Source organism: Hibiscus syriacus, unplaced genomic scaffold (genome assembly GCF_006381635.1).
Source record: "Hibiscus syriacus cultivar Baekdansim isolate YM2019G1 unplaced genomic scaffold, ASM638163v2 tig00111947_pilon, whole genome shotgun sequence".
Classification (NCBI taxonomy): Eukaryota; Viridiplantae; Streptophyta; class Magnoliopsida; order Malvales; family Malvaceae; genus Hibiscus; species Hibiscus syriacus.
In genome coordinates this window covers 626,863-650,582 of record NW_024063219.1, presented here as the reverse complement: position 1 = coordinate 650,582, position 23,720 = coordinate 626,863, and the positions used below count along the sequence as shown (strand labels likewise).

Genomic DNA, 23,720 nt, shown 5'->3' with positions numbered 1-23,720 from the left:
AATAGGACTCAAATACGTTGGTTTATTTTCTGAATCTCACTAAATTGATGTTATTGACTGCGGGGCCTATAAAAATAATAAAATAAAAATATAATATATATATATATATATAATATAATATAATAAAATGTTTTTGTATACCAGGACAAAAACGGGTGTCTAAAGCTGCCCCTCTTTGCACATTTTTGTGTTAACAAGAATAGGGCAAAGATGAAAAAAAACCAGTTTGTGTCTGGTTCTCTTTGATTTGAGACTTGATAGTGTTTGTTGTGACACTAAGTCTATCCATTGGGCACGATATCCTTCTTCTTGAAGTTGAAATCATGGGGAATCGGAAAGTGACTCTTTGTTGTCAATCTTGGTCGACCTTGGTCTTCTTCTCGATTTAGAGACCTGGGTGTAAAAATTTGACCGAAAAGTAGTTCCTTGCTGATGCAATGCGGTTGATACGCCCTCGAGCTGAATGAAATCGAACTCGAAGGTCTTTGGCAGATAACCATTCTTGTCTTGAACTATGTTGCAAATGATAGTGCCTTTGAGCTGAGTGAAGTAGAACTCGAAGGTCTTTGTTGACAGATAACCCTTCTAGCCTTGAGTTATGTCGTAAATGATGTGCCCTCGAAATTGAGTATAATCGAACTCGAGGGTCTTTGGCAGATAACCCTTCTCGACTTAAGTTATGCTACAAATGATGTGCCTTGGAGCTGAGCGTAGTCGAACTTGAAGGTCTTTGGTTGGCAGATAACCCTTCTCGACATAAGTTATGTTGCAAATGATATGCCTTGGAGCTGAGCGTAGTCGAACTCGAAGGTCTTTTGGTCACAGATAACCCTTCTAACCTTGAGTTATATTGTAAATGATGTGCCCTCGAAGCTGAGTGTAATCGAACTCGAGGGTCTTTGGCAGATAGCCCTTCTCAACTTAAGCTATGTTGTAAATGATGTGCCTTGGAGCTGAGCGTAGTCAAACTCGAAGGTCTTTGGTGGGCACGATTCCCTTCGTCATGAAGTTGAAACCGTGGATGGCTCTTTCGTTGTGAAGTTGAGCCTGGAATTGGATATCCTTCATCATGAAGTTGAAATCCAAATATTTGTGTTGTTTCGAGGCCAATAACCTTCTCCGTGAAGTTGAAATTGACTCTAAAACTGAAAAGTTGTTTGTTGACAGCCAGTCGGCCCTTCGCTGTGAAGTTAAACTTGTGTTGTCTCGAGTCCAATATCTTTCGCTGTGAAGTTGAAATTGACTCTGAATGAAACTGAAAAGTTGTTTGTTGACAATCAGTCGCCCCTTCGCTGTGAAGTTGAGCTTGTGTTGTCTCGAGTCTAATATCCTTCGCTGTGAAGTTGAAATTGACTCTGAATGAATCTGAAAAGTTATTTGTTGACAGTCAGCCGCCCTTTCGCTGTGAAGTTGAGCTTGTGTTGTCTCGAGTCCAATATCCTTCGATGTGAAGTTAAAATTGACTCTAAATGAAATTGAAAAGTTGTTTGTTAACAGTCAGTCGCTCATTCGCTGTGAAGTTGAGCTTGTGTTGTCTCGAGTCCAATATCATTCGATGTGAAGTTGAAATTGACTCTGAATGAAACTGAAAAGTTATTTGTTGACCGTCAGTCGCCCCTTCACTGTGAAGTTGAGCAACCACCATCAATTTCCGAATGTACTTTTTGAATCGATTATCTTTCATCTTGAAGTTGAAATTTGACTCTAAAAGCTGTAAAAAAAATATGTATGCTAAAAATAATAAATGTGATGCTCTTAAGTGTGTCTAAGATGCATGCAACATGAATTAATTCTGTTTTATCTCTTGGATGGAGCCTCATTTTTGTCTGCTGCTCTTGTCGTTGGAATCGACCATGCCCAATTTCAAGCTTTGGCCTTACAGACCTTTCATATTTAAGACTGTCTTGTTTGAAAATTGTTTGAAAATGTTTTTCTCATTTTTCTTGTTTTAGAGGGAAAATGATAAAAATTCTATAAAATATTATTCGCAATTGAATCAAATTACAAACATGAGTTCAAAGTATATCAAAGGAATCAATAGCTCTTTTAATGCTTTCAGAGTTACAGCTCTTTGACAAATGTTCAAATGGATGAGTTGGCTTTAGGTTGACCTAAGGTTTCAGCCATAAAAAAGTCATTTTTTTTGTTAATGCAACGTTCTTTTTTTTGGTTTGGCATTTTAATTTGGTGCGGAAAAAATGACGCAACTAGCATGATCAATTACTAGACCTTTTATTTTGGTCATCTGAAATCTTCCATTTGTTCAAGCCTCGTAAGCTCATCTAACAAAGGTAGTGCAGAAATATCGGTCTAAAAATGAAATTCCTGAGTGCTCGTGTGAAGTTGACTATAACAGGTGTTCCTTAACTCCCTTAGTCCATCATTACCGAAAATTTCTTGCTTAGATAAATTTGATTTAATTTGACGTTATCTGGCTAGTTGAATCCATAAAGCCGGGGCATTTAACCAATTGCTTTAGAGGGACAACTTAACATTATAATCAGTTTTATCAAGTTAACTGAAGGGTTCATCTCATCCCAAATTCTTCGGTCGAGCAATAGCAGTGGAGCAAACACCGAATTGCCAAGTGTTCGAGCAATATCATGGTTTAAACGTAATCTACTCATAAGGCCAGGGCTTTCAAGTTTCCTCTATAACCAATTTCCTTAGTGGAATAGCTCAGCTTTACGGATTTAATTTCTTAAGTTTGTCAAGAAAAACCTGTTATAGTCTAGGTGTTGTTGAAAGTCAAGGAATCTCATTTTTAGAATTCAATTTCCAAGCAACTGACCTAAACTAGATTTACTTACTCGACTATTCCATCTGTAAAGATAATGATCATCATTGAACGTCTTAAATAAAAAGTATAGTAATGTCATATGCAAAAGGATACCCCATGTTGTCTGCACCTTATGAAAGGAAAAAGGTTATATTGGTTTATTGTAAGAGCATGGTACGATGTTTGAGTGCATATTCTGGGTAAAGTCAAATTCCTTGTTTTAAATCATGTTACTTCGTCAAAGATCTGTAACTTTGAACCATTTACAGAGTTTCTTAATTCAGATGATATTCAAAGAATTGCAAGTTTGCAAATGTGATTCATTGCTTAACGTCTTTAAAGTAACATAAATTTATTTAAAAGTCCTTACAAAAACTTGAGAAAAAAATGAAAAACAAATTCAAACAAAATGCCTCAAATGATGAAATGATCTTCCTCACTTTGATGCCCCCAAGTTGTTGAAGTCGATCCAGTTCTGGTTAAACATCTTCTGCACGACTCTCTTGAATGCATAAGAATTCTCAATTGTATGCCTTGGGACACCACCGTGATATTCACAATGAGCATTCTCGTCATACCATTTGGGGTATGGGGACTTCATGGTTTCCACCAGGTATGGTGACACTACATGGGTGTCAGGAAGTTGCTGGTAAAGCTCTTTATAGGTCCTGGGAATAGAATCAAAATGTTCTCATTTTTATGAGACATTTGAATGTAATAAAAAAAATAACGCGAAATATGCAGGAATGCATGATGCACGCAATGTTCGAGGTATTGATCAAAAAATGTATCTGTTATTAGAAATAATCCTTATTGGGGACAAAAATGTTTTATCTTTTAAGAGACAAAAATATCCTGACAGCTTCTGACAAGTTGACTAGTATTCTGCCTTCGTCTGTCACCGATTGAATAACTTGTCGAACCGCTCTAGCTTCTCTGGTTGAACCGTGCAAATGTTGAGTTGCTTTTTGTACTGGCCCAAGAAGTATCGAATGACTGTATCTCTGGCATTTATCTTTTGTTGAACATGTTCCCAACGAATACGTCATTGGAGCCCTCAATTAATAGGAACTATGTGAAGTTTATTTGTTTGTTTCTTGAATTCTTCAGCAATGGTCTCCAATTTCAGCCATCATTTTGCCATTGTTGTCTTTGAAGGGACTCCCAAGATCGGTAACCTTCATATTGCCCCTACAACCTCTGCTAGTCAGTTCTTCAAAGATAGACTTTCATTGTGCTTGATGCAGACCCAGTTCATTCTGAGTCCTTTATAATGCAGCAGAGTGATATAATCTTTAATTGTGGGCACCACGTCTTCTGGATTGAATGTGACACATAGTCGCCTTGTAGATTGTCCTCTGCATTTTCATCTCTTGTATTACAACCCCTTTGTCCATTAATGTAGATTATTCATGTTTAACAAACACGTTTTTGGTGGATCAATACCTCTTTTAAATGATGCGAATGATGAAAACAAAATAAAAGAGAACAAAAAATAAAAGAGTTAGTGAGCTAAATCAAAACAATAATAAAAATGAAAGATCCTACCCCACATGATATCTACCCCATATGCTTTAATTCCTACCCGGATACGATCTCTATCCCGCATACTAATTTCAAACAAATCCTAACCGCATATTTGTCTAGTTCGCATGCTTTGAACAGAAAGTAAAGCAGGAAACAAAGTAGCCTAGGGTTTGGAATGGGGTTTTGGGTATACTCTAATTCCTTGTAGTCTTCTGATTTAGGTTCTAAAAAAAAGTACTCGAGTTCTCCTTGCTGGTGCCCCCTTGGGCTTGTCAAACCCTTAGTCCTAAACCCATTACAAGCTTATGTGGACTAAGTTAAACTCGAGATGATACATTCTCTTATGCCCGCACGATGAATAAATTCACAAGAAGACATAAAGTATATGAATCTCGAAGGCTATTTGCTAGGCCCACACGTAAAATAAATTCTCACGAAGGCGTCGCTTTCACCCCCACTTAAAAAGGGTTCGGAGCTTGGGTATAGAGTCAGAGATGAAAACTTTTCAAAAATATGAAATCATTGAAAATATGTCAGTACAACTATTTATTTGAAAAATAATCATAGATAAATAATTAGAATCAAATAAATAAATTAAAATTTAAACTTGTAATTTTCGCTAAAAAGATAACTGGAAATTAATTTCGGCCTGACTCACTTACTTGTCCCTAGTGGAGTCACCAAGCTGTCGGAACCGTCTTTCGGTTGGGCCCCGAATTGGGCTTTGACGTGAATTGATTGGGTTAGAGTCGCCACCGACCGTTTAAAAAGAATTTAGGTAGACCAGACACCATCTTACCTGATCTGCATTGTACCAGAAACGTATCAGGTTCGAGAGTCGGTTACGGTCAAGGAAGGATTAGCACCCTTGAACCGCCTTTTTGGTACCAATTAATTCATCGGTTGTCTTAATCGCGAAAATTAAAATTTAAATTGAAATTTAAAAATTCAATTTGAATTAATTATCTTTGATCGATTGAAAGTATCCCTAAAATATCAAAAGTGTTGGATTGTAAAAATAAAAATAAACATGAGAAAAGAATAATAAAAAGTATTAATATAATAATATTAATAAAAAATAATATATATATATATGTAAAAATATATATATAAAAAGTATAATATAATATATAATAAAATAATATATATATATATATATATATATATATATATATAACAATGTAAAAAGAAATAAAAATATTAAAATTAGGAGAAAATGAAGAATATATATAAAGTAAATAAATAAAAAATGAAATAAAAATAATAAGTCAAAAGTTGTTACATCTCCCATGTTTTGCGTGTAAAGAAACTGGATTTGCAATGAAAATGCTCTGCCACTCTTCGTGCTCTTAGATACTGGCTTTGGATCCTCCACTCTTATTTTTTTTCATTTTCTTCCATCAGGTTTTTCAAATCGTTGCCCCTTCCTTTGGTTTTAGTTCTACGTCTTTCTTTGTGTCCTTTCCTCTTGTTGCATTAGTCTATTTATAGTCTAAAGAAACCTATTTTTAGCTCAGATTTAGAGTCCTAGTTGGACTCAAAATGTTTCGGTTTTAGTGTTTCAATAGGACTCAAATACGTTAGTTTTAGTGTTTTAATAGGACTCAAATACGCTGGTTTATTTTCTGAATCTCACTAAATCGAGGTTATTGAGTGCAGGGCCTACAAAAATAATAAAATAAAAATATAATAATAATAATAATAATAAATAAATATATAATATAATAAAATGATTTTGTAGACGAGATAAAAACATGTCTACACTCTTTAAATTAGTATTGTATATCGGAAGATCTAATTTAATCATTTTTATTTTATTTTGGAGGACGGTGATAGTAAGAATAATTCTTTATATTAATAAAGGGCAGAAGGAACTGAAGATTTTCATTTTTATGAAACTAAAATATAATCAATTAAGATATTATAAGATAAGTCCTGAATTTGTTAATTATTATGCAAAAAAAAGTATCATATAGATGAATCACAAAAATATAACAATTTAAAAATAAATTCAAACTAATTTGATCATTTATTTCTTCTCGATAAATGTATAATACTGACCTAGTTAATAATTCTCAAAAGTGATAAGAGCCAAAATATATTGTAAAATTCATCTTTACTTGGTACAAGGATGGATCGAAAGATGTGAGTGAAGGCAGTTTACCTCTGGAAATTTAAAATTATAATATATTTTTAATTTTTAAATATTTTTTTATTGAAAAAATTTATTTTCACCCTTAGAATTTTAAAAGCTGATATCTTTTAAAATTTTATCTCTTAATACGAAATAATGTGTCAGGCCTACTATAGCACAAGTATACAAATGTAAAATTATTCGGTCTTGGAATACATTTTTTTCCTGTTTATTGCCATTATAAAGATAAGGGAGCAAGCATCACCGACTTACACAATAGAAAAATTATTGGCTTGCCCCACTACAACTTTCTCTCCTAAACAAGACTTCTTGTGGGTGTGAAATATTTATTTCAAAAACAAAGCATCATTGGTTGCGTTTAAAAGATAGGAATTCAAAACCCATGTGCATGTCACCTTCCCAACAAGCGTGTATTTCTTTTACCTCACTTTCTTTGTTTGTTCCCATCAAAGACAAAAATAAGAAAATTTAGGGTAAACCCAACAAAGGAGAACGACCCCACTTTCAAATACCTGGAGAGGGGAACACCGTAAATATTTTGACTTGGTGGTGGAGGAGTTAAAGGACCTTTGTGGGAGGAATGAAACAGGCGAGAAACCATTGTCTGCATTTGTGGCACAAAGTTATGCCAATAGCACCCACCCCACATGCATGATGGATTGAGGGCGAGTTTTACTTTTTAAAAAATTTAGATTATTATATAATTTAAATATTTTATTTATATTTTTATTGATGATATATTTTCATTATTTAAAATATTATAAATTTATTCTCTAACCTAAGATTTTATGTACGTTCGTATTGACATGCATGGCCCATCCATTCAAAGGTATTAGAGGATTAAGCTTCAAGTTGAGCACACATGGAGAGGCTCATTGGTTTGCAAATGGGAGGAGTTGTTGGTGGGGGGTGGAAAGGAACATAGGTGTGATGATGTTGCGATTGTGGGTGCCAAGCCAATAGGTTAGCACATGGGCATAGACATGCTACTTGGCTAGGGGCCATCACATGATCTTTGTTGATATTGTTATGGGACTAGTCCTATCCCCATTCATTATGCGTGTGAAATTAGTTAATGTACTTGTACTTATATATATATAATTGCCTTAATTTAAGACATGCGTTGTAAAATAATTGATGGTGTCATTATTGTGTCACTCAAATCAAGTGCTGTTGATAATATTTTAAATTCTTAGCCAAAATTCTCCTAATCTTTTTTCAAGAAAAAACGGATTAGTTATCCAACATGGCGACGGTGCTAAATTATAAAGATTTTTTTTCATATAGTAAAAGTAAATGGTCTTAATTTAATGGGGTTTGGCCAAACTTGTTGGATGAGATAATGTTAATCTCTACTCATTAATGTGGAATAGCCTTAATGTTTAACTTACAACTTTAATCCGCAGGCTTATCTATAATTTTTAGTTACTACTCTTATATTGCTTCGCAGTAATATAAAGGGTAAAATATTATCTATACCATTGGATTTTAGGTAGTGTATCATTTATATAATTAATTTTTCATATTTTTTAATTATAATATGAAATTTTAATTTTAACTCCATTTATATCATTGGGTTATTAAATTTTAACTATACCATGATATAAATAAATTTTTCTGTTATTGTGATAATGTTTTTATTTTTAACCTATTACTTTATTAACCTGGGCGTTTGGTTCACAGAATGTAAGATTACATTTGAGAATAATATTACTGGAATGTAATGTTATCATGAGAATGTTGTATCACCTTGTTTGGTTTGTTTAGCAGGAATGTAAAATTACAGTGTTTGGTTAGAGGAATATAAGATTACTTAAATACATAGTTCACTAAATTATCCTTATTATATTTTTTTTAAAAAAATAAACTTTAATATTAAATTATAAATATTTAAATAAAAATTCATAGAAATATTTTAACCGTTATACTATCTAACTTTTGAGAACAAATAAATTTAATTTATAATTAGTATATTTGTAACACCCCCAACCCGTACCCGACCCGAATATGAGTCAGAGATACTACATTGACTTTAAAACACAACTTTTAACAAATAATAGCAAAATATTTGAACTTATATTAAGAAAATACGATAATATACATATTGTAATATAAGTTTACCAAAATATTCAGAGCATACACAACTTAACCCTTTAATTACATGCCAACTGCCATTTACATAACAAAATGACCTACTGATTAAGTTGCTTCTGATATGGTGGTTGCAGGAGTAATGTTGTCAAGCTGCTTCACCTGTCTCGTCTATTTTCTCGGATCCTACGTGTGAAACACTCACACGCTAAGTCATCGACTTAGTGAGGCAATAATAATAACAAGGCAATGTAATGAAAATGTCATGATCATATGAAATAAGATGCAAACATGTACTTAATCAATGTAGTCTACATCATCAATATCCATACCTGTAAGCGTATGACTTTAACATTCATGAATTTGTATTAATAAGTTTATTGGCCCATGATAGCATATTGAGAACCTAAGGTATCTGAGTAATGTGAGGTTGTGCACTATGCTGTCACCACAGCTCGTATAAATGCACCGAAGTGCCGCGTAGAATTGCACCGTAGTGCCATATAATGATGTCCATAAGGACCACATATAATTCCTTAAGGATCATATACATATACTAGGGATCAAGTATGTGTCTTTCCAAGACTTCACACATGTTCCACAGAATATATATATATCCCGAAGGACCGCGTAGAATTGCACCGTAGTGCCATATAATGATGTCCATAAGGACCACATAGAATTCCTTAAGAATCATATACATATACTAGGGATCAAGTATGTGTCTTTCAAGACTTCACACATGTTCTAAAGAATATACATATGTCCCGAAGGACCGCGTAGACCCTCTACCCTTGGCATGCCAACTATACCTATAGTTCTCATCTACATAACATGGGCTTTTACATTTCACGTAGTCTATATCGCGTAGACATGTAAATTCTTACCTTTTCACATAGCTCATAACTTTTCCCACATAGTCATGTCATATAATGCATTTTATATGAACTCATGTCATGTCTCATAATACAGAATATGCTCATGTACCAAGATATAAAATCTAGACTTATCACAAGTCTAGAATGGAGTATATTTCTATAATTATGCTATGCATATGCACTCACCTATATTTCTTTGCCTTTTCCTCGATCGATCCTACTTGTAGATTGTTCCCGAACTCGTGTAGGCTCAGTATCTACATAATAATTCAATGATACTTATCAGTATACTAATTAATATATTCTAAACTATCATTCCTTAGACTCATAGAAAAGCCAATTTCATCCTTTAATGAGGGTATGCATCGATGCACTACTGATGCATCGGTGCATAAAATGCATTCGATGTTGTATTATTACTGGGATGCATCGATGCATGACTTATGCATCGATGCACTAATTGCATTCGATGTTTCTATTTTAAAAGAGTGCATCGATGCATTACCAATGCATCGATACACCTTCAAATAATTTCTGGGTTTTAAACTTTATGCATCGATGCACTATGAATATGCATCGATGCACTCTGCCCAGAATCCTCTTTTATGCCCGAAAATCCACTCTTTTCAGCTTAATCCTTCATATATCATCCTCTTTCTTATTTCCTAACTTGCATACTCTTACTTAAGCTAATTATTATCCATTAAATATTTCTAAAACTTAGAAATCTAATTCTCCATGTAGAATTTAAGAATCTAACCCAAATTCCAACATGTTCTAATTTGAATTCTAACACCTCATACTTCTTAGTTAGCTTATTGACAAGTCAAAAATCTTATTCAAACTTCAAAAACTCATCCCTATCAAAATTTCATCTAAAAAATCATTTTCCAAATCTATCTCTAAAACACTTATCTTGTTGTCTTAATGTCATATAAGCTTTCCTTTAGCTTATATAACATCCAAACTTCAATTTCCAAGCTAAAAATCAAAGGAACTACCAAGGTTCAGATTCTTACCTTTACTTGCAAGCTTCACGGTTGGAGAAGGAAGAGAAGAAGAGAAAAGTCTGGAATGCTTATCTCAAATGCCCACGTGATTTATAATATCACCCTAAGGAATATTTAATTATTTCATTTACTCAATTACTCTTTTGCCCTCTTAATTCTCCTTCTTTATAATTCAATCCTACACCAAATAACTCAAATAGATCATTACACTCTTCCATCATTTTACTTAAATCACCAAATGTTGAAACTTTGCAAATTAATCACTAACCCGGCATGGAGGATGTTACAAATCTCTCCCCCTTAAGAAAATTCATCCTCGAATTTTCATTGCACGAACAAATGAGGGTATTGATGTCGCATATCTTCTTCACGCTCCCACGTTGCTTCTTCTACTTTGTGATTTCTCCACAACACTTTGACCAAAGGAATAGTCTTGTTCCTCAATTGCTTAACTTCATGTGCTAAAATTTGAATCGGTTCTTCCTCATAAGTCATATCCGGTTGTACCTCGATCTCTTCTGGATTTACGATATGGGAAGGATCAGATCTATATCTTCGAAGCATTGAAACGTGAAAGACATCATGTATCTTTTCCATCTCAGGTGGTAAAGTTAGCTGATATGCTACAGGTCCTACTCTTTTTACAATCTCATATGGTCCAATAAACCGAGGACTCAATTTTCCTTTTCGACCAAATCTCAACACCTTCTTCCATGGAGACACTTTTAAAAACACTTTATCTCCAACTTGAAATTCAATTTCTTTCCTTTTTAGATCTGCATATGATTTCTGTCTGTCTGTTGCAGCTTTGAGATTACTCTGAATTATCTGGACCTTTTCTTCTACTTCCTGAATCAACTCAGGTCCAAGCACTTCTTTATCTTTGAGCTCATACCAGTTCAAAGGCGTACGACATTTCCTTCCATAAAGAGCTTCATAGGGAGCCATTTTAATACTCGACTGATAACTATTGTTGTAAGCGAACTCTGCCAGCGGTAAATACTTTTCCCATGATCCTTTAAATTCCATTACGCATGCTCTCAACATATCTTCCAATATCTGAATAGTTCTCTCTGATTGCCCATCAGTCTGAGGATGAAAAGCTGTACTAAAGTTTAAACGAGTTCCCAACGCTTCATGCAAAGATTTCCAGAATCTAGAAGTGAATCGAGGGTCTCGATCAGAGACTATGGAAACAGGTACTCCATGCAATCTAATAACTTCTCTAATATACAGCTCTGCATACTTTTCCATAGAGAAATCCGTTCTAACCGGAAGGAAATGCGCTGACTTAGTTAATCGATCAACAATTACCCAGATTGATTCTCTTTTGTTCGGAGTCAAGGGTAATCCCGAAACAAAATCCATCGTAACATTTTCCCATTTCCATTGAGGAATGAAAAGCGGTTGCAATAATCCTGATGGAACTTGATGCTCGGCTTTGACTTGTTGACATATCAAACACTTAGACACAAATTCGGTGATGCTTCGCTTCATCCCTGACCACCAAAATCGATCCTTCAAATCCATATACATCTTGGTTCCACCCGGGTGCATCGTTAACGGACTGCAATGAGCCTCTGATAAAATTTCTTTCTTCAAGTCGTCATTGTCGGGTATTACAATTCTTCCTTTACAATATAGATTTCCATCTGACTTAATCTCAAAATCTTTAATCTCTTTGTTCTTTACTTGTTCAATTCTTTTCAAACACATTTCATCTTTACCTTGCAATTCTCCTATTCGTTCCAACCATGCTGGTTTAAGGGTTAATTCTGCACAAAGACCACCGTCTCCCGTTAAAGATAATCTTGCATCCATAGCTCGTAAAGCTGCAAACGTCTTTCTACTCAGAGCATCTGCTACCACATTAGTCTTTCCGGGATGATAGTCAATTATCACATCATAATCCTTTAAGAACTCTACCCATCTACGTTGCCTCAAATTCAATTCTTTTTGAGTCATCAGATACTTCAGGCTCTTATGATCCGTATATAAGTAACAACGCTCCCCATAAAGATAATGACGCCAAATCCTGAGAGCGAATACTACAGCAGCCATTTCTAAATCATGAGTGGGGTAATTCCTTTCATGTGGTTTCAACTGTCTCGATGCGTACGCTACCACTTTTCCTTCTTGCATTAATACACACCCCAACCCGTTATGGGATGCGTCACTGTATACTACAAAATTCTTGCCAGATTCCGGTTGAACCAATATCGGAGTTTCCGTCAGAATTCTCTTTAAAGCTTCGAAACTTTCTTGACATTCAGAAGTCCAAACAAATGGTACGTTCTTTCTCATTAGCTTTGTTAGAGGCAGCACAATCATCAAAAAATTCTTAACGAATCTTCGATAGTAACCGGCAAGTCCAAGAAAACTCCGAACTTCAGACACATTCTTAGGAACTTCCCAATCCATTATAGCTTTAACCTTCTGAGGGTCTACTCTAATCCCAACTGCCGAGATCACATGCCCTAAGAAAATTACTTTGTCTAGCCAAAATTCACATTTAGACAATTTCGCATAGAGATTTTTATCCCTGAGAATTTGCAAAACTAGCCTCAAATGTGTGCTGTGCTCTTCAATGGACTTCGAGTAAACCAGTATGTCATCAATAAAGACAACAACAAACTGGTCCAGATAGGGCTGAAAAATTCTGTTCATGAGATCCATGAAAGCAGCAGGTGCATTCGTTACTCCGAATGGCATTACGATGAATTCATAATGACCATATCTCGTTCTGAAAGCTGTCTTCGGAATATCTTTCTCCTGGATCTTCAATTGATGATAACCCGAACGTAGATCGATCTTCGAAAATACCGAAGCTCCTTTTAGTTGATCAAACAAGTCATCAATGCGCGGAAGGGGATACTTGTTCTTAATGGTCACCTTATTAAGTTGTCGATAATCAATACAGAGATGCATTGATCCATCATTCTTCTTAAAAAATAACACTGGAGCTCCCCAAGGTGACACACTTGGTCGAATAAATCCTTTTTCTAACAATTCTCGCAATTGATTCTTTAACTCTTGCAATTCCTTCGGAGCCATCCGATAAGGTGCCATTACAATTGGAGCGGTTCCTGGCATTACTTCAATTTGAAATTCTACCTCTCTATCCGGAGGTAATCCTAGCAGTTCAGCAGGAAAAACATCAGGGAACTCTCGAACTATTGGAATCTCCTCTAACCTTTTCTCTTGAGCTCTTGAATCAATCACATTTGCAAGAAAACCCTGACATCCTTGTAGCAATAATTTCTTGGCAGACATCACTGATATTACATTTGCTAAAGGATTACACATTTCACTGATCACATTAACTTCTATTCCTTCTGGACTCTTCAGGGTTACCTTTTTCAATCTACAGTCGACATTCCCATAATAATGAAACAACCAATCCATTCCCAGAATCACTTCAAACTCGTCAAAGGGTAATTCCATCAGATTAGCAGGGAATTCAATTCCCTGAACCTTTATGGGACACCCCTTACAGACTTTGTCCACCTGAGTACTATGCCCTAACGGATTAGTTACTATCATCACATTACTCGTAGCTTCTATAGGAATCCTCAACTCCTTTACTAACTTACTTGTAATATAAGAATAATTAGAACCCTGATCAATCAGCACCAATACTAATTTATCATACAACTGAAAAGTACCTGCTATAATATCAGGGTCATCACGGTCTTCACTTGTCTTTAGATTGTATACCCGAGCAGTGGATCGAACTTCAGGTTGAGTAGAGAATTCAGACGGGTTCCTTCCTCTGCCTCTTCCTCGTCCTCTTTGTGAGGAAGAACCAACTCTTCCAGATGGTGCAGGCTCACCAACAATCAATGGACAATCCTGGATAAAATGTCCGGCATCTCCGCATCGAAAACAAGTCCCAGCAGCCATCCGACAAGCCCCGTAATGGTTTTTCCCACAGTGCTGACACTGTCTCCCTTGACTCGGAGTAGATCTCCCAGCACCAGATTCCACTGATTACGTCTATCTAGGTCTTGCCTGACTTGCTCCCCTAGCAGACGATGCAACTGATTCTGATCTAGTTTGTGATCGAAATCCCGAGTCTCTTCCCCTTTTTGTTGGTACTGAGATAGAAGAAGTAGTCGTCCTCTTTGATGTCTGAACTCTTGAGTCCCCAAATCTTTCATTCTGAGCCCTTTCAAGAGCTTTTGCACGATTGATCACCTCCTGGAACGAGAACAAGTTTAATACTATCAACATTTCTTTAAGTCTAGGGCGCAAGCCCTCCACGAACCATTCGCAAGCATCTTTTTCAGTAGGCACAAGCTCAGCTGCAAACCTGCTCAGCTTATTAAACTCACATTCGTACTCATATACAGAGTGGCTCATCTGCTTCAAATTCATAAACTCCTGCTTTATTTTTCGGATAAACTGATCTCCAATATACTTGTTTTTAAATTCTTCTAAAAACAAAGACCAAGTTAACTGGTCGGTTGACATCCTCATAGTGACGTTCGTCCACCATATCCTCGCCTGACCCCTCAATAAAGACACAGCTCTATCTAATTTCTCCACTTCGGAACAATGGAGACCATCTAACATGATTTTCAAATCATTCAACCAAAGATTCGCTGACACTGGACCTTCCTCAGCTTCTCCCTTAAATTCGGGAGCTCCTAAACCTCTCAACTCTTTTGCTACATTAATTCTTTGAGTTAGTGGAGCAGAAGGTTGAAGACGCGTCAGAATAGCGTCTAACGTTCTGAAGAACGTATCTTGATCTTGCACAGGCACTCCTTGAGATGCATGTTCTTCACCTTGCCTGGCCAGGGCAGGTGAATTACTGCTTTCAGCATGCCAATCTTCTCCCGCTTCACTTCGGGAGCTATTATGTCCGGACATCTAATAAGAATAAACACATTGTTCTATTAGCAAAACAGCATACTCATACTATACCAGATCAGAAGTTCTCACTATTTGTTGGTATGTATTCCATTTAAAGACTCTATAGACTCTGGTTTATGCCTAGAATCGGTTAAACCATAGCTCTGATACCATTAAATGTAACACCCCCAACCCGTACCCGACCCGGATATGAGTCAGAGATACTACATTGACTTTAAAACACAACTTTTAACAAATAATAGCAAAATATTTGAACTTATATTAAGAAAATACGATAATATACATATTATAATATAAGTTTACCAAAATATTCAGAGCATACACAACTTAACCCTTTAATTACATGCCAACTGCCATTTACATAACAAAATGACCTACTGATTAAGTTGCTTCTGATATGGTGGTTGCAGGAGTAATGTTGTCAAGCTGCTTCACCTGTCTCGTCTATTTTCTCGGATCCTACGTGTGAAACACTCACACGCTAAGTCATCGACTTAGTGAGGCAATAATAATAACAAGGCAATGTAATGAAAATGTCATGATCATATGAAATAAGATGCAAACATGTACTTAATCAATGTAGTCTACATCATCAATATCCATACCTGTAAGCGTATGACTTTAACATTCATGAATTTGTATTAATAAGTTTATTGGCCCATGATAGCATATTGAGAACCTAAGGTATCTGAGTAATGTGAGGTTGTGCATTATGCTGTCACCACAGCTCGTATAAATGCACCGAAGTGCCGCGTAGAATTGCACCGTAGTGCCATATAATGATGTCCATAAGGACCACATATAATTCCTTAAGGATCATATACATATACTAGAGATCAAGTATGTGTCTTTCCAAGACTTCACACATGTTCCACAGAATATATATATATCCCGAAGGACCGCGTAGAATTGCACCGTAGTGCCATATAATGATGTCCATAAGGACCACATAGAATTCCTTAAGAATCATATACATATACTAGGGATCAAGTATGTGTCTTTCAAGACTTCACACATGTTCCAAAGAATATACATATGTCCCGAAGGACCGCGTAGACCCTCTACCCTTGGCATGCCAACTATACCTATAGTTCTCATCTACATAACATGGGCTTTTACATTTCACGTAGTCTATATCGCGTAGACATGTAAATTCTTACCTTTTCACATAGCTCATAACTTTTCCCACATAGTCATGTCATATAATTCATTTTATATGAACTCATGTCATGTCTCATAATACAGAATATGCTCATGTACCAAGATATAAAATCTAGACTTATCACAAGTCTAGAATGGAGTATATTTCTATAATTATGCTATGCATATGCACTCACCTATATTTCTTTGCCTTTTCCTCGATCGATCCTACTTGTAGATTGTTCCCGAACTCGTGTAGGCTCAGTATCTACATAATAATTCAATGATACTTATCAGTATACTAATTAATATATTCTAAACTATCATTCCTTAGACTCATAGAAAAGCCAATTTCATCCTTTAATGAGGGTATGCATCGATGCACTACTGATGCATCGGTGCATAAAATGCATTCGATGTTGTATTATTACTGGGATGCATCGATGCATGACTTATGCATCGATGCACTAATTGCATTCGATGTTTCTATTTTAAAAGAGTGCATCGATGCATTACCAATGCATCGATACACCTTCAAATAATTTCTGGGTTTTAAACTTTATGCATCGATGCACTATGAATATGCATCGATGCACTCTGCCCAGAATCCTCTTTTATGCCCGAAAATCCACTCTTTTCAGCTTAATCCTTCATATATCATCCTCTTTCTTATTTCCTAACTTGCATACTCTTACTTAAGCTAATTATTATCCATTAAATATTTCTAAAACTTAGAAATCTAATTCTCCATGTAGAATTTAAGAATCTAACCCAAATTCCAACATGTTCTAATTTGAATTCTAACACCTCATACTTCTTAGTTAGCTTATTGACAAGTCAAAAATCTTATTCAAACTTCAAAAACTCATCCCTATCAAAATTTCATCTAAAAACTCATTTTCCAAATCTATCTCTAAAACACTTATCTTGTTGTCTTAATGTCATATAAGCTTTCCTTTAGCTTATATAACATCCAAACTTCAATTTCCAAGCTAAAAATCAAAGGAACTACCAAGGTTCAGATTCTTACCTTTACTTGCAAGCTTCACGGTTGGAGAAGGAAGAGAAGAAGAGAAAAGTCTGGAATGCTTATCTCAAATGCCCACGTGATTTATAATATCACCCTAAGGAATATTTAATTATTTCATTTACTCAATTACTCTTTTGCCCTCTTAATTCTCCTTCTTTATAATTCAATCCTACACCAAATAACTCAAATAGATCATTACACTCTTCCATCATTTTACTTAAATCACCAAATGTTGAAACTTTGCAAATTAATCACTAACCCGACATGGAGGATGTTACAATATTAAACTTACATTTTTAAATAATTTTCATAATCATCATATTTATTTATATAATATATAATATAATATGAAAAAATATATTATAATCTCGAGTGAACAAATATATTATTTTTCAATGTATAAAATCTATTTTTAATAACTTAAAGTTAGATATAATTTTAAATAATTACATTTTTACAACATTTTATTTTTCACTTCATAAAAATATAAATAATTAATATATTGGATATTGAAAGCATAAAATAATTTTAAATACTCAAATTTATTAATATTTTATTAAATTAAACTCCTTTTACATTATTACTATATTTATAATTTTGAGTAAAGTAAAAAAATAAGAATTAAAAAGGATCGTTATAAAAATAATTCATTAGTCTAGGGACATTCTTGTCCAGAATGGTAGAAATTGTTTAGTACCTAATAATTTGGAGGTAATGACATTCGCATCATTTTAACCCAAAAATGCTACTATTGAGAAAAGATTTTTCCCTGATAATAATCTTTTCCTTGAACGAAACGTGGGAATTCTATTCCGAAAAAGATTACTATCATTGATAATATTCTTTTCCGTGAACCAAACGCCCCCTAATTTGTTATATGAAGTTGAGAAATGAAAATTGATAATTTGAATTTAGTAATCTTAAAATTAAGAGATTTATGTATCACGTTTTTATTTATTTATTTTGGATTATGAGTCAAATTACTTCGACTTTTTAAAGTGATATACTCTATTTGATTGAATATATATACTACAAAAGGAGTGTTATAATTTGGTTAGTTTTAGATCTATATTTTTTTTCCTTTTTAGACTAAAATAAAATTTACTAGATTAATTCACACATGATTTTTTTTTCATTTTTGTTGCATTTTATTTCCTTTCATATAGTGCAATTTACACAACACTTTATTGTATATTTCGTATCATTTTCACAATATAGAGCCTTTATTTTATCTAGAGTGATCACCTTACTTTTAAGCCCAAAAAAATCACTATACCCCCACATGCACATAATCTATTCAAGTAAGATTGTAAATTGAAATGTTTTAAACCCTCTACTCCACTTTTATGCCCAATATTGCAACAAAGATGTGAAGCTTCTTCCCTGATATACCCAAATATTTGGTTGGATAATTGGATTCCACCTAGTATTGGTAAAAGAACTAAAGAGATAAAGCCAACATTAATAGTTCCATGCTAATTGTAGTTTTTAACATGTTTTATTTCGTTCTTTCATAATCTTAATCTACTCGCAACCTTTTCAACACCAATTAATTAATTTTTAAAAATAGTCTAAACTAATTATAAACTTATTGCTACGAATAATGAAGAAGTTGAAAAAGAAAAATAATGGCACGCAAAGGGCTGCCGGCTAAAGACAAAACATGCATGTTAGCTAGCCTCGGACTCTCCTCCCATATCCAAATCCTTCTGCCATACATTACAATATTTTACATGTGTTAATTTGTCTTGTAGTTCTTATCAAAGTCAGCAATTGATTAAAATGAAGATGGGATGCCTTATCTCTTTAACATCAGGATTCAAGATTATGCTTTCATGCTGTGTAATTGTTTTTGGAGATTTCCTATTAAAGATACGATGTGATTTCACTTTGGCTTTATAAGATTTTCATTACTCGGTAAAGGTTTATTTTTAATGCAACAGAGGAAGCTGTATTAGTGTATTGCAACTCAAATTTTAATAAGTTCATCCGAACCTTCACCCTCTAAAAAATATATTTGTTTTTGGCGATTAAAGCATGAACAATTGAACTAACCAATGCTCTTTGACAACAACTCTAATATTTAAGAAATGCTCAATGCAAATTCAGATCTCGTTAAAGAGATAATACTTTTTACCCTTTGTTGGGGGGGGGGGGGAAATACTAATAATTATAAATAAAAAAAATGCTTGTGCAATAAAGAAGCTATTGTGTTTCGAAAAAAATAAAATACCATCGAAGAGTTGGGAATATTGAGTTAAATAAGGTTTGTTTGAGATCTTTCCTTAATCATGGTTGAGGAGCTAAACATACCGAAGTAGTCCAGTTGACACTAATATATGCCTTTTTTGATATAGTTTTTTATTTTAGGATAATATCATCTCCACTCCTATAATAAAGGGAACAATCTTACCTAGTATCACAAGAAAGAGTATAATTGATGTTGCTCGAAGCCACGGGTTTCAGGTACTTGTGCTGTTTTGAAGATTCTTGATGAATTCATCCTATCGAAATAAAGTTGTGTATATGGGAATGTGTATAACTGGACCTGGAAAATCTGGTTATGTTACAATTTAGTATTTTTTTTCTGTATCTTGTGAATGCTGCGGTGCTATGGTGTTTCTCGATTAATTTTTGTTTCTTAAAGAATGATTACTTGTCACTTCAAATTACATCTTAGTGGTATGAATAATCTCACAGTGGTTAATTGTCACTCAGACTACATCTTAGTGATAGAAAGAATGTCTCTAAGTGGTCACTTGTCACCTCGAGTGACAATTAATGTCTCTAAGTGGTCACTTGTCACCTCGAGTGACAATTAAGTAATAGAGGCCCTTGTTAAAAAATAAGTCCAACTTTCCAGATCTCTGAACTTGGAGAAAACAGAAAATTCGAGCGAGTTATATTTCCTTTTAATAAAATTTCTTAACTTGTGTATAACATCTGAATATATTGATAGGTATTCTGCAACTCTATGATGCAGTTTCTTTTAACTACATGGATGTTGCCCACTGGATTGAGTTGATAATTTTTTCCCAGATTTCATATTATACAATTTCGGTGAGTATGTAAGGGAGCACCTTGGGTTACTTCTTAATGCTTATCTGCTGATGATGCAGACTGAGGAACGCCTTGTGGAAGTAGATGAATTGCTTGATGCAGACGAAGTTTTTTGCACTGGGACAACAGTGGTGCTGTCACCTGTTGGCAGCATTACTTTCAAGGGTAAATGAGTCTTCCATTCTTTACCTTTACAGCAGATGGAAATGATAGGTATGCCGAGCTTATTAGCTACTTTTGCATGGGGACATTATTCTAAAAAAATAAAATATTAACACTTGCATGAAAATTAGGAGTGCTGAGAATACAATCTCCAAAAGTCCAAAAACATAGAATAACTTAAAAATTGTTGAAAATGCCCATGTCAGATACAAACCCGTGTCCAATGAACTCGAATCCAAGTAGCATGGGCAGTGGCCGTAGTTGAGCTTTAACTTCTTAATTTTACAGATCAAATTAAATTTATTGTGAAATACTTACAATATGCAGGGTATCATATGGATTAGATGGTTTCGGGCCTGTTTCACAACAACTTTACTCCATGCTTACTCAAATCCAGATGGGTCTTACAGAAAACGAGATGAACTGGACTGCTGAGTTGAGTTATTGACATCTGGTTTGCCTTTTATAAAGACGACACTGCCTAAGGTAAAATGTTCTTATTTTCCTCCTCCAGTAGTATGTAGACAGTTTTTCCTTTCTTTGGGCAATGTTGGTAAGAATTTTCACTGTTTTGTACTGAATAATGTACCGTCAGAAATTCCAAGCTAATGGAACATTTCAAACATCTTAGTATCGAAGTAGTAAACTAGAAGTATCGCAACCTAACTTTGTTGTTGTTTCATGGGCTTGAAAGAAAAACATGGAATTTACCAACATTGATAGAAGAATCAAGAATGGTTTTGCAAACAAATTTCATGCTGCAATCTCAATAATTGATGGGCCCTTCATCGCCTCAATTCGTTTGCTATGGTTGTTTCCCACTAGCTATAATAACACACACTTCGTCCTATGACAGTCAGGTTAGGTTAAGTCAGAGCTGGCCAAGTCCAACCCACATCTCTCTCTATCGAATTGCTTCTTCCATTCATGTGAAGCGTCTAGTAGCAACTTAATTTCTAGTACGGGTAAATTATAAATTTCATCATTCAACTTTGATCTCACTTTCAATTTTGCTTATTAAACTTTAAAAAGAATTCTATTTAATCATTTAAATGTCATTTCTTCGTTTTTTGTCACTCGGACATTAAATCAGAAAGGATGTAGGTACACGACCAGTTCTTTTGTTGAGGTAGAAGTCATGTGTTGTTCACCTCATTTTTCTTTTATAATCTTTTCAATAATTTTGGCATCTTCATCATTTACTTTCTATTGTCATTACCGTTCTTTGTTCCATCCCTTATCATTCCAGACCAATCATTAATCGAACATCCACCTATACTTGAATCATTACCTTGGTTCCCTTGGTTATTAAATACTATGAAGAAAATTGAAATATTTTAGTTGAAAAAAATGAAATTGTAATTTAATTTACGTTTCAAAGTATGGGTTTGTTAAAATCAAATTAAACCATAATGAGTTTGTTAAAGGAAATAAGAATCCGTTTAATTTATATTTCAAATTATGGGTTTTCTTAATTTTTTTAAAGTTATAGAATTATCCCATTTTAGAAGGGTTTTTTGTTTTTAAATATGAGAAAGTGAATTCGAAACAAACAAATAAAAGTTTGGTTTTGGTGAATTTCTGGTGATTGAAGTCTTCATTTAAAGATTCTAACACTTCATATCTTGAGGTAGAGAGTAATATATCTTTGTTCGAATTTCATCTAATGACTAACGATAGAAATCAAAGAATAAAAAATATAATATTTTGTGTTAGATTGTGAAACTCAGACTATTTATTAATTAATGATTATATTTATATTAAGGAGGATTAAATAAATTTAATTATAAATTTTAGACTTATATAATGTTTGTCGCAACGGTACTTCGAGAGATCTTGGGTTTTCACTTCGACTTAGAATCATGACGGAGGTCACCACTGATCGTTTTGAATGAGGGAGATTGGACACCTTGATTTTGCCCATTTATCGAATATGCGTCTTACCAGTGATTTTGTTGGATTCATGAGTCATTTACGATCGAGCAAGGATGAGCATCCTCGAATCACCCTTTCAATACCAATCTATTATCGAGTTGTCTTAATTGCGAAAAATATAAATTTAAATAAAAGTTTAAGTTCGATCCAAATTTATTTACCTTTGACGATCATTTATGATTTAATTGGATTCTCTAAAAAGATTAAAGTTAAGAAAGAAAATAAATAAAAATATAATAAAAAATGTAGTTTTGATGAGAGGAAACCTGAAACAAGACAAAAGAAAATAATTAAAATAAAATGGTAATTAAAATAAAAAAACGTGTAATAAATTAGAAAAAGTAAGCAAGTTATAGTCAAAATGAAACTAAATAATTTAAAAATAAAGATCGGTGTTCAATTTGAAGAAACCTAAAAATAACAAAAGAAAATAGTTAGATTGGGACAATTATATAATTAAACTGTAAATAAAATAAATTAAAAAATAAAAGGGTTAAAATAAACCAAAAATATTAGGATTATAATAAATAAAAAGATTGAACGAGATAAACAAAAAAACAACAAATTAAAAATACCGGAGAAGCCTGAAAAAAAGAGTAGAAATGAAACACGAATTAAAAATTTGAATAATAAATAAATAAATAATAAAAATGGAAAAGGACTAAAATAAAATAAATATAAAGATAAATGCCAAACTAAAATGAACAAAGGACAAATATGAATTTACGAAAAAGGTAGAGGGACCGGGTCCACATTTTTCCTAAAACTCCTAAGAGGCGCAGATCAGCTGGTACAACGCCATTTTAGTACCTGTGCAACCCCCGCAAAATTACGTCGTTTTGGATTGGGTTTAAATAAACATTCTTTGGCCATTTTCCTATTTTCCCTTTATTTTATTGTTTTTCCAGAGAGAGAAGGTTCTCTCTACAAAAGTAGCAGACGCCTTTCGCTGCCTATGCCAATCTCCGATGGGGGTTAAATTATGTCGGTAAGTTCATTTTGGTCTCATCTTTTCTGATCCGGGATCATTTTCTCCTAAAACTGCTCCGTTTGGCGCAAAAAAGGTTGAAGACCG

The 23,720-nt window shown here is 34.2% G+C and overlaps 1 long non-coding RNA gene across 1 annotated transcript; it reads left to right on the top strand.

Moving 5' to 3' along the window:
* Positions 1-304: 304 nt before the first annotated feature.
* On the top strand, positions 305-20,262 carry LOC120173390. The gene is made up of 3 exons (XR_005521054.1): positions 305-314; positions 9,424-9,427; positions 19,846-20,262. It is a non-coding gene; the product is annotated as an uncharacterized LOC120173390 (long non-coding RNA).
* The last annotated feature ends 3,458 nt before the right edge of the window (positions 20,263-23,720 follow it).